The sequence below is a fragment of the Schistocerca piceifrons genome, chromosome 10 (genome assembly GCF_021461385.2).
Source record: "Schistocerca piceifrons isolate TAMUIC-IGC-003096 chromosome 10, iqSchPice1.1, whole genome shotgun sequence".
In the NCBI taxonomy this organism is placed as follows: Eukaryota; Metazoa; Arthropoda; class Insecta; order Orthoptera; family Acrididae; genus Schistocerca; species Schistocerca piceifrons.
The window spans coordinates 22,223,935-22,240,379 of record NC_060147.1 but is presented as its reverse complement, the minus strand read 5'-3'; the positions used below and the strand labels follow the sequence as shown (position 1 = coordinate 22,240,379).

Genomic DNA, 16,445 nt, shown 5'->3' with positions numbered 1-16,445 from the left:
ATAACGCGTATTCGAAACGGCTGGAACACAAGTGTCTCCAGACTTTCATAAAATTCTGGGGGCACTACAGTGGATCATTTCTGTGTTAGTAATAGCTCTGGCAACCAGTATTTCTTTTGTGCTCACAGTGTTGCTCTCTTAAATACAATACTGTTGTGTGTATCATCATCTCAGTGCAGAGGTTTGTGTATACAAACCTAATCTAACCACAAGTTTCCAGTAGCTGTAAAGCTGTATTCTCTTGTGAACTGGAGTTGAATCCTTATTGTTATTAGGAAGCTCATGTAATCTTCACTTCAGTGTCAGGTGTGCTTCAGGAGTTTAGCATGTAGTTAACAAATTGTGCATGAGTGACATAATGGAAGCATTTTTGGCAGTAGCCCAGCGTTCATTGTCACAAACGAGCTATTTTGTGTTTGTGATCCAGACTTTCCACGATTCTCATACACTCAAGTGCCAAAGAAACGGATATAGACATGCATATTCAAATACAGAGATGTGTGAACAGGCAAAATACAGCACTGTGGTCAGCAATGTCTACATAAGATAACAAGTGTCTGTAGATCAGTTACTGCTGGAAGGTTATCAAGATCAGGTGAGTTTGAACCTGGTGTTACAGTCTGTGCATGAACAATGGGACATAGCATCTCTGAGGTAGTGATGAAGTGGGTATTTTCCCGTATGATCATTTCACAAGTGTATCATGGATATCGGGAATCCGGTAAAACATCAAATCTCCGAGATCGCTGCAGCCAGAAAAAGATCCTGCAAGAATCGGACCGACTACAACTGAAGAGAATCATTCAGTGTGATAGAAGCGCAACCCTTCTGCAAATTGCTGCAGATTTCAATGCTGGGCCGTCAACAAGTGTCAGCATGCGAACCATACAACAGAACATTATCGATATGGGCTTTTGTAGCCGAAGGCCCACTTGTGTTCCCTTGATGACTGCATGACACAAAGCCTTATGCCTCACCTGGACCCATCAACACTGATATCAGACTGTTGATAACTGGAAACATGTGTTGCCTGGTCAGACGAGTCTTGTTTCAAATTGTATCTGGCAGATGGACATGTATGGGTATGGAGACAACCTCATGAGTCCATGGATCCTGCATGTCTGCAGGGGACAGTTCAAGCTGGTGGAGGCTTGTAATGGTGTGGGGCATGTGAAGTTGAAGTGATATGGGATCCATGATACATCTAGATACGACTCTTGATAGGTGACACGTAGGTAAGCATTGTAAGCATTATGTCTGATCACCTGCATCCATCCATCCTATTGCGCATTTCAATGGACTTGGGCAATTCCAGCAGGACAGTGCGACACCCTACACGTCCAGAATTGCTACAGTGTGACTCCAGGAACACTCTTCTGAATTTAAACACTTCTGCTGGCCACCAAACTCCCCAGAAATGAACATTATTGAGCATATCAGGGATACCTTGCAATGTGCTGTTCAGAAGAGATCTGCACCTCCTTGTACTCTTATGGATTCCTGGTATCAGTTCCCTCCAGCACTATTTCAGACACTAGTTGAGTGCATACCACATTTTGTTGCGGCACATCTGCATGCTCATGGGGGCCGTATGTGTTATTAGGCTGATGTACCAGTTTCTTTGCTCTGTCAGTGAATGTACCAGTGGCATTGAGCTGAAAAGGCTTTAAGATTTTTTACGCTACAGAAGTGTTAGAAATGTATAGAAACATTTTGTGCCCTTGGGCAGTAATGTTGCATATTTTTGGCAACTGTAAAAACTTAAAAACTTTCTGAAATGGTAATCATTCATTGACATGTCATGTAAGAGAGTCTTCAGGAATGTGGAAATAGTCAAATTGTAAGTGAAGAGGCAGAAGCAGCCATTAAAGACTACTTACGAAAAGTTTAAGGCACTATCCCTTTGCTGATTTATCTTTGACTTTTTACCTTTTTGTCTTCATGGACTTTCAGACTATGTTAATCTATTGGACACTGTCACTTTTATTTAGATGTTTATCTGGCAAGTGCAGTTTTACTTTAGCATGCTGGTGACTTGTTACACACATAGCTGAGAAACAATTTCCTATGTTGTTGTAGTTACGAAATGTGTGCAGTACTTAATGCGTAGTACAATATTGGTGTTTTTCGTATACAGTGCAAGAACTGATTCAGTTAGACTCAAAACAAAATTGGCATCATGATGATGTAAATGTTCAAAATTGCTCTTTGTATTCCCCTTTCCATCTACATACTTCGCAGTAAGTGTCCTGCACTGTATGCATCCTGGAAGACAGACAGGAACCTTGTTTAGAACCTCTGTCATGGCAATTTGGATAACTTAGGCGATTTCAAGACTAACATCTTTCAGGCTGATTTTGATTCTGAGAACAGGGAAAAGTCCACCAGAGCCATGTCAGCCACGTAGTGGGGGATGGGGCAATGTTGCCAAGTTTCTCACTCGGCCAGGAACACTTGGTGTGGCTGCAAGCATTGTCATCATGCATCTGAAAGGTGTTTCTAATTTGCTTTCACTTTTGGACAGCCCATTTTCTTAATCTTTTGAGCACTAGTCAGGAATTTTCCCTTAGAATACAGGCTTTTTGTGACTCATATCCTGTAGAAACAGACAATTAACATGGGTTTCTCTATATTGTAATGGGAAGGTGGATGTAAAGATGCAGAGTGATTGATTGAGCATGAGTTGGGATACAGTTTTGAAATACATTTATTCAGATATACCAAGTTCAGACAATCTTAAGAAAACAACAATAAAATAGCACTTTCTAAATACAGATCAGACTTGGAACACACTGATACACTATGTGAAAAAATTATCTGGACATGTGGCTGAAAATGACATACAAGTTCGTGGTGTCCTCCATAGGTAATGCTGGAATTCAGTATGGTGTTGGCCTACCCTTAGCCTTGATGACAGCTTCCACTTTCGCGGGCATACGTTCAGTCAGGTGCTGAAAGGTTTCTTGGAGAATGGCAGGAGAGGTATCAATGTTAGCTGGTGAGGCCTGGCATGAAATCAGCATTCCAAAACATCCAAAAGGTGTTCTATAGGATTCAGGTCAGAACTCTGTGCAGGCCAGTCCAATACAGGGATGTTATTGTCATGTAACCACTCCCCCACAGGCTGTGCATTATGAACAGGGGCTCAATTGTATTGTAAGATTCAGTCGCCATCCTCAAATTGCTCTTCAACAGTGGGAAGCAAGAAGGTGCTTAAAACATCAATGTAGGCCTGTGCTGTGATAGTGCCATGCGAAACAACAAGGGGTGCAAGGCCCCTCTGTGAAAAACACGACCACACCTTAACACTGCCACCTCCAAATTTTACTGTTGGCACTACCCACGCTGGCAGATGACGTTCACTGCGCATTCGCCATATCCATACACTGCCATTGGATCGCCACATTGTGTACTGTGATTTGTCAGTCCACACAACGTTTTTCCACTGTTAAATCGTCCAACGTTTATGCTCCTTACACCAAATCAGGTGTCGTTTGGTATTTATCGGCATGATGTGTGGATTATGAGCAGCAGCTCGACCATTAAATCCAAGTTTTCTCGCCTCCCGCCTAACTGTCGTAGTACATGCTGTGGATCCTTATGCAGTTTGGAATTCCCGTGTGATGGTCTGGATAAATGTCTGCCTGTTACACATTATGACCCTCTTCAACGGTCGGCAGTCTGTGTCAGTCAACAGACGAGGTCGCCTGTACGCTTTTGTGCTGCACGTGTCCCTTCACATTTCCACTTCACTATCACATCAATATAATGGAAGGAAACATTCCACGTGGGAAAAATTATATATAAAAACAAAGATGAGGTGACTTACCGAACAAAAGCGCTGGCAGGTCGATAGACACACAAACAAACACAAACACACACACAAAATTCAAGCTTTCGCAACAAACTGTTGCCTCATCAGGAAAGAGGGAAGGAGAGGGGAAGACGAAAGGAAGTGGGTTTTAAGGGAGAGGGTAAGGAGTCATTCCAATCCCGGGAGCGGAAAGACTTACCTTAGGGGGAAAAAAGGACAGGTATACACTCGCACACACACACATATCCATCCACACATACAGACACAAGCAGACATATTTAAAGACAAAGAGTTTGGGCAGAGATGTCAGTCGAGGCAGAAGTGTGGAGGCAAAGAAGTTGTTGAAAGACAGGTGAGGTATGAGTGGCGGCAACTTGAAATTAGCGGAGATTGAGGCCTGGCGGATGACGAGAAGAGAGGATATACTGAAGGGCAAGTTCCCATCTCCGGAGTTCGGATAGGTTGGTGTTGGTGGGAAGTATCCAGATAACCCGGACGGTGTAACACTGTGCCAAGATGTGCTGGCTGTGCACCAAGGCATGTTTAGCCACAGGGTGATCCTCATTACCAACAAACACTGTCTGCCTGTGTCCATTCATGCGAATGGACAGTTTGTTGCTGGTCATTCCCACATAGAATGCATCACAGTGTAGGCAGGTCAGTTGGTAAATCACGTGGGTGCTTTCACACGTGGCTCTGCCTCTGATCGTGTACACCTTCCGGGTTACAGGACTGGAGTAGGTGGTGGTGGGAGGGTGCATGGGACAGGTTTTGCATCGGGGGCGGTTACAAGGATAGGAGCCAGAGGGTAGGGAAGGTGGTTTGGGGATTTCATAGGGATGAACTAACAGGTTACGAAGGTTAGGTGGACGGCGGAAAGACACTCTTGGCGGAGTGGGGAGGATTTCATGAAGGATGGATCTCATTTCAGGGCAGGATTTGAGGAAGTCGTATCCCTGCTGGAGAGCCACATTCAGAGTCTGGTCCAGTCCCGGAAAGTATCCTGTCACAAGTGGGGCACTTTTGTGGTTCTTCTGTGGGGGATTCTGGGTTTGAGGGGACGAGGAAGTGGCTCTGGTTATTTGCTTCTGTACCAGGTCGGGAGGGTAGTTGCGGGATGCGAAAGCTGTTTTCAGGTTGTTGGTGTAATGATTCAGGGATTCCGGACTGGAGCAGATTCGTTTGCCACGAAGACCTAGGCTGTAGGGAAGGGACCGTTTGATGTGGAATGGGTGGCAGCTGTCATAATGGAGGTACTGTTGCTTGTTGGTGGGTTTGATGTGGACGGACGTGTGAAGTTGGCCATTGGACAGGTGGAGGTCAACGTCAAGGAAAGTGGCATGGGATTTGGAGTAGGACCAGGTGAAACTGATGGAACCAAAGGAGTTGAGGTTGGAGAGGAAGTTCTGGAGTTCTTCTTCACTGTGAGTCCAGATCATGAAGATGTCATCAATAAATCTGTACCAAACTTTGGGTTGGCAGACTTGGGTAACCAAGAAGGCTTCCTCTAAGCGACCCATGAATAGGTTGGCGTACGAGGGGGCCATCCTGGTGCCCATGGCTGTTCCCTTTAATTGTTGGTATGTCTGGCCCTCAAAAGTGAAGAAGTTGTGGGTCAGGATGAAGCTGGCTAAGGTGATGAGGAAAGAGGTTTTAGGTAGGGTGGCAGGTGATCGGCGTGAAAGGAAATGCTCCATCGCAGCGAGGCCCTGGACGTGCGGAATATTTGTGTATAAGGACGTGGCATCAATGGTTACAAGGATGGTTTCCGGGGGTAACAGATTGGGTAAGGATTCCAGGCGTTCAAGGAAGTGGTTGGTGTCCTTGATGAAGGATGGGAGACTGCATGTAATGGGTTGAAGGTGTTGATCTACGTAGGCAGAGATGCGTTCTGTGGGGGCTTGGTAACCAGCTACAATGGGGCGGCCGGGATGATTGGGTTTGTGGATTTTAGGAAGAAGGTAGAAGGTAGGGGTGCGGGGTGTCGGTGGGGTCAGGAGGTTGATGGAGTCAGGTGAAAGGTTTTGCAGGGGGCCTAAGGTTCTGAGGATTCCTTGAAGCTCCGCCTGGACATCGGGAATGGGGTTACCTTGGCAAACTTTGTATGTGGTGTTGTCTGAAAGCTGACGCAGTCCCTCAGCCACATACTCCCGACGATCAAGTACCACGGTCGTGGAACCCTTGTCCGCCGGAAGAATGACGATGGATCGGTCAGCCTTCAGATCACGGATAGCCTGGGCTTCAGCAGTGGTGATGTTGGGTGTAGGATTAAGGTTTTTTAAGAAGGATTGAGATGCAAGGCTGGAAGTCAGAAATTCCTGGAAGGTTTGGAGAGGGTGATTTTGAGGAAGAGGAGGTGGGTCCCGCTGTGACGGAGGACGGAACTGTTCCAGGCAGGGTTCAATTTGGATGGTGTCTTGAGGAGTCGGATCATTAGGAGTAGGATTAGGATCATTTTTCTTCGTGGCAAAGTGATACTTCCAGCAGAGAGTACGGGTGTAGGACAGTAAATCTTTGACGAGGGCTGTTTGGTTGAATCTGGGAGTGGGGCTGAAGGTGAGGCCTTTGGATAGGACAGAGGTTTCGGATTGGGAGAGAGGTTTGGAGGAAAGGTTAACTACTGAATTAGGGTGTTGTGGTTCCAGATTGTGTTGATCGGAATTTTGAGGTTTTGGAGGGAGTGGAGCTGGAAGTGGGAGATTGAGTAGATGGGAGAGACTGGGTTTGTGTGCAATGAGAGGAGGTTGAGGTTTGCTGGAAAGGTTGTGAAGGGTGAGTGAGTTGCCTTTCCGGAGGTGGGAAACCAGGAGATTGGATAGTTTTTTGAGGTGGAGGGTGGCATGTTGTTCTAATTTACGGTTGGCCTGTAGGAGGATGCTCTGAACAGCCGGTGTGGATGTGGGGGAGGAAAGATTAGGACTTTTATTAAGGATAGGAGTTGACGGGTGTGTTCATTGGCTGAGTTGATGTGTAGGTAAAGGATTAGGTGGGTGAGGGCAATGGATTGTTCAGTTTGGAACTGGTATAGGGACTGATGGAAGGAAGGGTTGCAGCCAGAGATGGGAACTTTGAGTGTGAGGCCTTTGGGGGTAATGCCAAATGTCAGACAAGCCTGAGAAAATAAAATATGCGAGCGTAATCTGGCTAGGGCGAAGGCATGTTTGCGGAGGGAATGTAAATAAAACTTAATGGGGTCATTGTGGGGGTGTTGTGAGGGTGACATGGTGTTAGAAGGTGGAAAGTGTAACCTGAGGTGAAATGAAAATGAAAATAAAAATATATGGGGAGAGATAAAGGTGAACCGGAAAGAAACTGGAGATCTGGAATGAAAAAAGGCGAAAAGGTGTTGGTTACAGCTGGGCTATGTTGGACTTGGGTTGGTAGACAACGATGTGCATAAAGGTTAGGTGGTTGTGTTGCCGCCAAAACACGTTAAAGGACGGAGAAATTCGGGAAAATTTCGAAAAAACTGCGTGTAGTATACTAAAAGGAGTGGTATTGTGGTGGCAGATTATGAAAATGAGGCTAACAATTGTCTGACGAAGAAATAATGGCGTTAAAACCTGTGGGAAGCGGCTAAAAATGATCGGTGATATGGGAAAAACGGAAATGGAAATAAAGCGAAAGTTATTAGAACTGGCCGAAATGGTTGTTTAAAAGGTGAAAGGAGCTGTTTGTGAACTAGAAACGGTGGATATTATAGCGGCGGTAGTGCTGAAAGCGGCAAAAAAAAAAAAAAAAATTTTTTTGGTTATGGTTTGGAAGTGGGTTACGTATTGTTGAGTATATATATAGGCGGGATAAAATAGTATAGCAGATTACGGTAAAAAGGAGAAGGTGAATACAAAGTGAAACTACTGGCAAAAACAGAAAGAGGAAAATAAGACGACAGAAAAGATTTCGAAATGGAACAGTGACAATAACAAACGTAATTGTTGGATTCAAATTAATGATATCAATATAATGGAAGGAAACATTCCACGTGGGAAAAATTATATATAAAAACAAAGATGAGGTGACTTACCGAACAAAAGCGCTGGCAGGTCGATAGACACACAAACAAACACAAACACACACACAAAATTCAAGCTTTCGCAACAAACTGTTGCCTCATCAGGAAAGAGGGAAGGAGAGGGGAAGACGAAAGGAAGTGGGTTTTAAGGGAGAGGGTAAGGAGTCATTCCAATCCCGGGAGCGGAAAGACTTACCTTAGGGGGAAAAAAGGACAGGTATACACTCGCACACACACACATATCCATCCACACATACAGACACAAGCAGACATATTTAAAGACAAAGAGTTTGGGCAGAGATGTCAGTCGAGGCAGAAGTGTGGAGGCAAAGAAGTTGTTGAAAGACAGGTGAGGTATGAGTGGCGGCAACTTGAAATTAGCGGAGATTGAGGCCTGGCGGATGACGAGAAGAGAGGATATACTGAAGGGCAAGTTCCCATCTCCGGAGTTCGGATAGGTTGGTGTTGGTGGGAAGTATCCAGATAACCCGGACGGTGTAACACTGTGCCAAGATGTGCTGGCTGTGCACCAAGGCATGTTTAGCCACAGGGTGATCCTCATTACCAACAAACACTGTCTGCCTGTGTCCATTCATGCGAATGGACAGTTTGTTGCTGGTCATTCCCACATAGAATGCATCACAGTGTAGGCAGGTCAGTTGGTAAATCACGTGGTTGCTTTCACACGTGGCTCTGCCTCTGATCGTGTACACCTTCCGGGTTACAGGACTGGAGTAGGTGGTGGTGGGAGGGTGCATGGGACAGGTTTTGCATCGGGGGCGGTTACAAGGATAGGAGCCAGAGGGTAGGGAAGGTGGTTTGGGGATTTCATAGGGATGAACTAACAGGTTACGAAGGTTAGGTGGACGGCGGAAAGACACTCTTGGCGGAGTGGGGAGGATTTCATGAAGGATGGATCTCATTTCAGGGCAGGATTTGAGGAAGTCGTATCCCTGCTGGAGAGCCACATTCAGAGTCTGGTCCAGTCCCGGAAAGTATCCTGTCACAAGTGGGGCACTTTTGTGGTTCTTCTGTGGGGGATTCTGGGTTTGAGGGGACGAGGAAGTGGCTCTGGTTATTTGCTTCTGTACCAGGTCGGGAGGGTAGTTGCGGGATGCGAAAGCTGTTTTCAGGTTGTTGGTGTAATGATTCAGGGATTCCGGACTGGAGCAGATTCGTTTGCCACGAAGACCTAGGCTGTAGGGAAGGGACCGTTTGATGTGGAATGGGTGGCAGCTGTCATAATGGAGGTACTGTTGCTTGTTGGTGGGTTTGATGTGGACGGACGTGTGAAGTTGGCCATTGGACAGGTGGAGGTCAACGTCAAGGAAAGTGGCATGGGATTTGGAGTAGGACCAGGTGAAACTGATGGAACCAAAGGAGTTGAGGTTGGAGAGGAAGTTCTGGAGTTCTTCTTCACTGTGAGTCCAGATCATGAAGATGTCATCAATAAATCTGTACCAAACTTTGGGTTGGCAGACTTGGGTAACCAAGAAGGCTTCCTCTAAGCGACCCATGAATAGGTTGGCGTACGAGGGGGCCATCCTGGTGCCCATGGCTGTTCCCTTTAATTGTTGGTATGTCTGGCCCTCAAAAGTGAAGAAGTTGTGGGTCAGGATGAAGCTGGCTAAGGTGATGAGGAAAGAGGTTTTAGGTAGGGTGGCAGGTGATCGGCGTGAAAGGAAATGCTCCATCGCAGCGAGGCCCTGGACGTGCGGAATATTTGTGTATAAGGACGTGGCATCAATGGTTACAAGGATGGTTTCCGGGGGTAACAGATTGGGTAAGGATTCCAGGCGTTCAAGGAAGTGGTTGGTGTCCTTGATGAAGGATGGGAGACTGCATGTAATGGGTTGAAGGTGTTGATCTACGTAGGCAGAGATGCGTTCTGTGGGGGCTTGGTAACCAGCTACAATGGGGCGGCCGGGATGATTGGGTTTGTGGATTTTAGGAAGAAGGTAGAAGGTAGGGGTGCGGGGTGTCGGTGGGGTCAGGAGGTTGATGGAGTCAGGTGAAAGGTTTTGCAGGGGGCCTAAGGTTCTGAGGATTCCTTGAAGCTCCGCCTGGACATCGGGAATGGGGTTACCTTGGCAAACTTTGTATGTGGTGTTGTCTGAAAGCTGACGCAGTCCCTCAGCCACATACTCCCGACGATCAAGTACCACGGTCGTGGAACCCTTGTCCGCCGGAAGAATGACGATGGATCGGTCAGCCTTCAGATCACGGATAGCCTGGGCTTCAGCAGTGGTGATGTTGGGTGTAGGATTAAGGTTTTTTAAGAAGGATTGAGATGCAAGGCTGGAAGTCAGAAATTCCTGGAAGGTTTGGAGAGGGTGATTTTGAGGAAGAGGAGGTGGGTCCCGCTGTGACGGAGGACGGAACTGTTCCAGGCAGGGTTCAATTTGGATGGTGTCTTGAGGAGTCGGATCATTAGGAGTAGGATTAGGATCATTTTTCTTCGTGGCAAAGTGATACTTCCAGCAGAGAGTACGGGTGTAGGACAGTAAATCTTTGACGAGGGCTGTTTGGTTGAATCTGGGAGTGGGGCTGAAGGTGAGGCCTTTGGATAGGACAGAGGTTTCGGATTGGGAGAGAGGTTTGGAGGAAAGGTTAACTACTGAATTAGGGTGTTGTGGTTCCAGATTGTGTTGATCGGAATTTTGAGGTTTTGGAGGGAGTGGAGCTGGAAGTGGGAGATTGAGTAGATGGGAGAGACTGGGTTTGTGTGCAATGAGAGGAGGTTGAGGTTTGCTGGAAAGGTTGTGAAGGGTGAGTGAGTTGCCTTTCCGGAGGTGGGAAACCAGGAGATTGGATAGTTTTTTGAGGTGGAGGGTGGCATGTTGTTCTAATTTACGGTTGGCCTGTAGGAGGATGCTCTGAACAGCCGGTGTGGATGTGGGGGAGGAAAGATTTTGTGTGTGTGTTTGTGTTTGTTTGTGTGTCTATCGACCTGCCAGCGCTTTTGTTCGGTAAGTCACCTCATCTTTGTTTTCACTATCACATCAGAAACAGTGGACCAATGGATGTTTAGGAGTTTGGAAATCTCGCTTACAGACGCATGACACGAGTGACACCCAATCACCTTACCTCGTTCAAAGTCCGTGAGTTCTGTAGAGCTAACCATTCTACTCTCTCATGATGTATAATGTAACTACTGAGGTCGCTAATATCGAGTACCTGGCAGTGGGTGGCAGCGCAATACATCTAATATGAAAAACGTATGTTTTGGGGGTGTCCAGATACTTTTGGTCACATAGTGTACATTAGAGTGAGTACCTGAGCCATTATAAAATATAATCTAATAATCAATAATATAGCAGATCCAAACAGTTTGTCAATGTATCTATCATAAGTTTTCTCAGTAGCACACAAATAATTGAAGAAGACACACACACAGCAGAAAAATATTCAACTGACATTAAGAAGAAACTAGCCAACAGGCCACAGAATTACACCCTCCTCTTACAGGATTACTTTCATAAGCATGAGAAATCAATTTAATGAAAGTTTTGAAAAGTAACAGTTCTCAAAGTGGAAAACTAATAATTAACATTAGTGCATTAGAAAGACTATTTTTGGAAAATCATCATGTCAAGCACTCGGCAAATCAGTCTTGGTGAAATCATTTTAGATTGCAACCAACGCTTTGAAATGCGTGGGCTTCAAAAATCCATGACAGGCAAATAACATGGGTGCATTAAAATGATTCTGTCAAATACATTGTCACCTTGAATACTTTATGAATTAAACCATTCAGAAAAAGGCATACAAGCACCCTAAGATTTAAAAGACAAAACAAATCTTCCCTTGCACTCTGCATGGTGACAAGAGGCAAAGTGCCTCTCACAATCACAACATGTCTGCACCAGTTGTGTCTATTGGAAGTTACACAACTTCAGAGATGTCTTACTTTAAGCTATGACATGTGTACTCCACTCAAGTCTGAAGAACAATGAATTGCTCCACAAGATAAACAATATTCAGCCAGGGCTAATGCATACCTCAGACTACATCTGTTACACACAGTTGTTGGAGCTGTTTTGACAAACCACCCAGACATATAGACAGATTGGACACATGATTCCAGAGACCAGCAGTATGGGCACAGCCCACAAGCCACAGTCTGGCCAAATTCGGTATTGTCCATCTCCATTCCGGCTGCCACACCTCGCTCCACCTCACACTGCGCCCTCTAGCACACGCAGTGTCACATGACATCGGGCAGTGCTGACCACGAGCTTCATCCTTACAGGAGGAGGAAGATATAAAATAGGTGGCGTCATTGCCTACATGTCACAGTATACTTGCTAATCTGCACTCTCATGAGTACTCGGAAGTGTGCTTTTCAGAATTGTCAGATTGAGTGAGGATCATATAGTCAGACTGACATTTTGTCATTAATAATAACATTGTTCAAAATGGGGTTCATTTTGCACACATTCTAAAAATTCAGTTGATTACCACTGTGTTGCTTAACAATTTCACTATGCAGAAGGTGTATACTGAGGTGGTCCCCAATTTGTTGCTAATGATTGGCACAGTGGTTTTTCGAATACTGAGTCTCTGCTGTTGTCAGTACGCTCATATGTCAATCAATGTTAGAGAGCACGAATATGACATGTTCTCATAACTCTCACTGGTCAAGGGCCAGCTAGAGCAGGATTCATTGTTCATTTTTCCCGGCCCTTTACCAGTTTCATCCACCTTGAAACTTGAGGCGATGACAAACCACAGTCCCTGGAAGTTTACTGAATTTCGTTGTGACTCCAACTGTGTTGAGCCAGTTAGCAGCTGCATCAGAGTTCTGCACTCTTGGTATGACTTTGTACAATGAAGTTATTTGTTCTGTGGAAGAGTTTTCATAGGAAAAAACATCAAAAAGCTTACAGGTAAGGTAAGTGTAATAATGTTATGTGAAAAGGATTTAAGAAAGGGGTCAGTACTTTGTGTGTAATTGATTGAGTTCACTTAGCGGTGCATTAGGATCAAAATATAAGGTTCATTAAATTTTTCAGCCTGTAACAACTGGCTTCCAGTAATGGCCCTCTGGAACCTGAAACACTGAAGTTGTTATTGTTATGAAAAGTACTAAAAACAAATTTAAGGTGCTGCAACAACAATCTGTGTGGTCTTGTAGCATGCTACAAAACCACAAAAACAAATTTAACATACTTGAAATACATTAGTTGCAGCTTTGGCATTTGGTAACAATATTACATTGTCATTTTTGTCTTACGAATATACAGTGAGTGCAGTCATATTGCTGTGTGTGAACGGTCAGGCAGATCAACTGAAAAATTCTGCCATTTATAGTCATTTGACTTACTGTGTTCACCAGCCAATAATGGCATGTGATCATTTTATTGTGTTCACCTACCCTTTTCTGCTCCACTTGCCTGCCTTACTCGTATTGATTGCTTCCCATTGTGTTCAGAGTGTTTATATTGTTCTAACTGAGTAACTAACAGCTTACAATTTAAACACAGTGAATACGTGAATTGATAATAAAATAACTAACACTTGGCTGCAAAGATGGAACGTTCTTGTAGGGACAGGAAGTATAGTACTTCAGGATGGGAATTTGTCTAAGAGTCGTGAGAAATCTATTACAATTCTCAAGAATCTAAGGCAGAGATATGATGTCAGAAGTAGTTTACCTTGTAGTGAAATTGAAGTAGATAGTTCGTACAAAATAGTATGGGTAGAGTTTATATTTGACAATCGGACAAAACTATTAATGGGTTCATTTTACTGACACCCTGACTCAGAAGATATAGTTGCTGAACAGATCAAAGATATCTTGAGTCTCATTTCAAATAGGTACTCCACTCATACAATTATAGTCAATGGTTATTTCAATCTACTCTCGATATGCTGGAAAAATTATACGTTTAAAGCCAGCAGTAGGCATAAAACATCATCTGAAATTGTACTGAATGCTTTCCAGGAAATTATTTTGAGCAACTAGTTCATGAGCCCACACGAAACGTAAATGGTTGCAAAAGCATACTTGACCTGTTAGCAACAAACAATTCTGGACAAATAGGGATTATCGTGACGGATGCAGGGATTAGTGACCACAAGGCAGTTGCTGCTAGGCTGAATACCGTAACACCCACAACTATCAAAAACAAACACAAAGTACATCTGTTTAAAACAACTGATAAAAGTGCTCTTAACTCCTTTTTAAGAGACAATCTCCACTTCTTCTGATCTAATCATGTAAGCATAAAAAAGATATGGAAACGATTTCAGAGAGATAGTATCGACGGCAATTGAGAGATATATGTACCACATAAATTAATACGAGGGTGAGTCAAATGAAAACCTTTAATTTGTAATAAAAAAGCACTCCGGCTTCAGGCCACGAGTGGCCAACCGGGACCATCCAACCACCGTGTCATCCTCAGAAGAGGATACGGATAGGAGGGGCGTGGGGTCAGCACACCACTCTCCTGGTCGTTATGATGGTATTCTTGACCAAATCCGCTACTATTTGGTCGAGTAGCTCCTCAATTGGCATCACGAGGCTGAGTGCACCCCGAAAAATGGCAACAGCGCATGGCAGCTGGATGGTCACCCATCCAAGTGCCGGCCACATCCAACAGCGCTTAACTTCGGTGATCTCACGGGAACCGGTGTATCCACTGCGGCAAGGCCGTTGCCATAAATTTGTAGTAACAAATCGAAATTTCATGCCATTATCCTGTAAGTTGGTAAGCGTGCTACAAACAGCGTGCAGAATGACCTGTAGGAGGCAGCATAATGCAGATCCACACATATTGTCGCAGTATCAGTATAAAGATGGCCACCCCACTTGCGACTTGCACCAGGGAAGAACAGCATTCTGTTATTCGGTTTTTGCTTAGTGAAGGTGTGAAACCTATTGAAATTCATCGACGAATGAAGGTTCAGTACGGTGATGCATGTTTGTAACAGCAGCAAGTCTACGAATGGAGTAGGAAGTTCGCAAATGGTGTGACTTTAGTGGTAGATGCTCCTCGTCCAGGTCAGGCACAATGAGTTGTGTCTCCACAGAACATTGCAGCAGTTGAAGCCATAGTGAAGGAAAACCGCCGAGTGACACTGAATGACATTGCAGCATGTTTACAGATTAGTCACGGGTCAGCACACCACAGTGTGCATGATGTACTCCAGTTTCACAGTGTCTGCAAGATGGGTGCCGCGGCAGCTGACTCCTGAAATGAGAGAATGATGTGTTGATGCTTGTGAAGAGCTACTTCGGCGCTTTGAACGAGAAGGTGATGGTTTCCTTGCAAGAATCGTTACTTGGGACGAAACCTGGGTTAAATTCCACCAACCGGAAACGAAGAGAGCGAGCAAGGAATGGCGCCATTCCTAATCACCAAAACCAAAGAAGTTTCGAACACAACCATCAGCAGGGAAGGTTATGCTGACTCTCTTTTGGGACGAAAAAGGCGTCATTTTGGAGCATTACATGTCTAGGACCACTGTCACCAGTGCATCATACACAGATCTCCTAAAAAATCATCTACGGCCTGCAATCAAATCAAAGCGATGTGGATTGCTGTTAGCAGGCATCCTTTTGCAACATGACAATGCAAGGCCCCACACTGCCCGCACAATAGTTGTAACAATCACAGACCTGCATTTTGAGTGTCTTCCTCATCCACCATACTCACCCGACCTTGCCCCCAAGTGATTTTCACATGTTTGGACCACTCAAAGACGCAATGGGACGAAAGAAGTTCTGTTCTGATGAAGAGGTACGCCACGCAGTGCATGAGTGGTTGCGCAGACTACCAAAAGAATTTTTTTCTAAAGGAATTTGTGCACTTTGTAAGCGCTGGAGGACTTGCATTGAGTGTGGGGGAGATTAGACTGAAAAGTGATTCAGCTTTGTACCACTTCTGCACAATAAATAATATTTAAAAAAATATTCAAGGTTTTCATTTGACTCACCCTCGTAAGTGATGGTACTGATCCCCCATGGTACAAAAAATGGGTCAGATTGATGTTGCAGAAGCAATGAAAAAAGAATGCCAAATTTATAAGAACGCAAAATCCCCAAGGTTGGCAAAGTTTTGCAAGAGTTCGAAATATAGCGCGTGCTTCAAAGCAAGATGCTCTTAATAATTTCCACAATGAAACTCTTGTCTCGGAATCTGGCAGAAAACCCAGAGAGATTCTGGTCTACATAAAGCACATCAGTGGCAAGATGCAACCAGCACCTTCACTGCACCTTAACAGTGCTGAAGTAACTGATGACAGTGCCACTAATGCAGAGTTAACAAACACAGTTTTCTGAAACTCCTTCACCAAAGAAGATGAAGTAAATAGTCCTGAATTCTGATCAAGAAAAACTGCCAAAATTAGAAACTTAGAAGTAGATATCCTCAGTGTAGCAAAGCAGCTTAAACCACTTAATGAAGGCAAGGCCTCTGGTCAAGATTGTATACCATTCAGGTTCGTTTGAGCTCCATGATTAGCAATTATATACAACCGCTTGCTCATAGAAAGATTTGTACCTAAAGGCTGGAAAAGTGCTCAAGTCACACCAGTACCCAAAAAGGGAAATAGGAGTAATCTGCTGAATTACAGGCCCATATCAGTTATGTCGATATGCAGTAGGGTTTT

At 44.7% G+C, this 16,445-nt stretch overlaps 1 pseudogene; it reads right to left on the bottom strand.

Annotated features, from left to right (window-relative positions):
• Positions 1-14,375: 14,375 nt before the first annotated feature.
• Positions 14,376-14,492, bottom strand: LOC124719275 (annotated as a pseudogene).
• Positions 14,493-16,445: the final 1,953 nt, after the last annotated feature.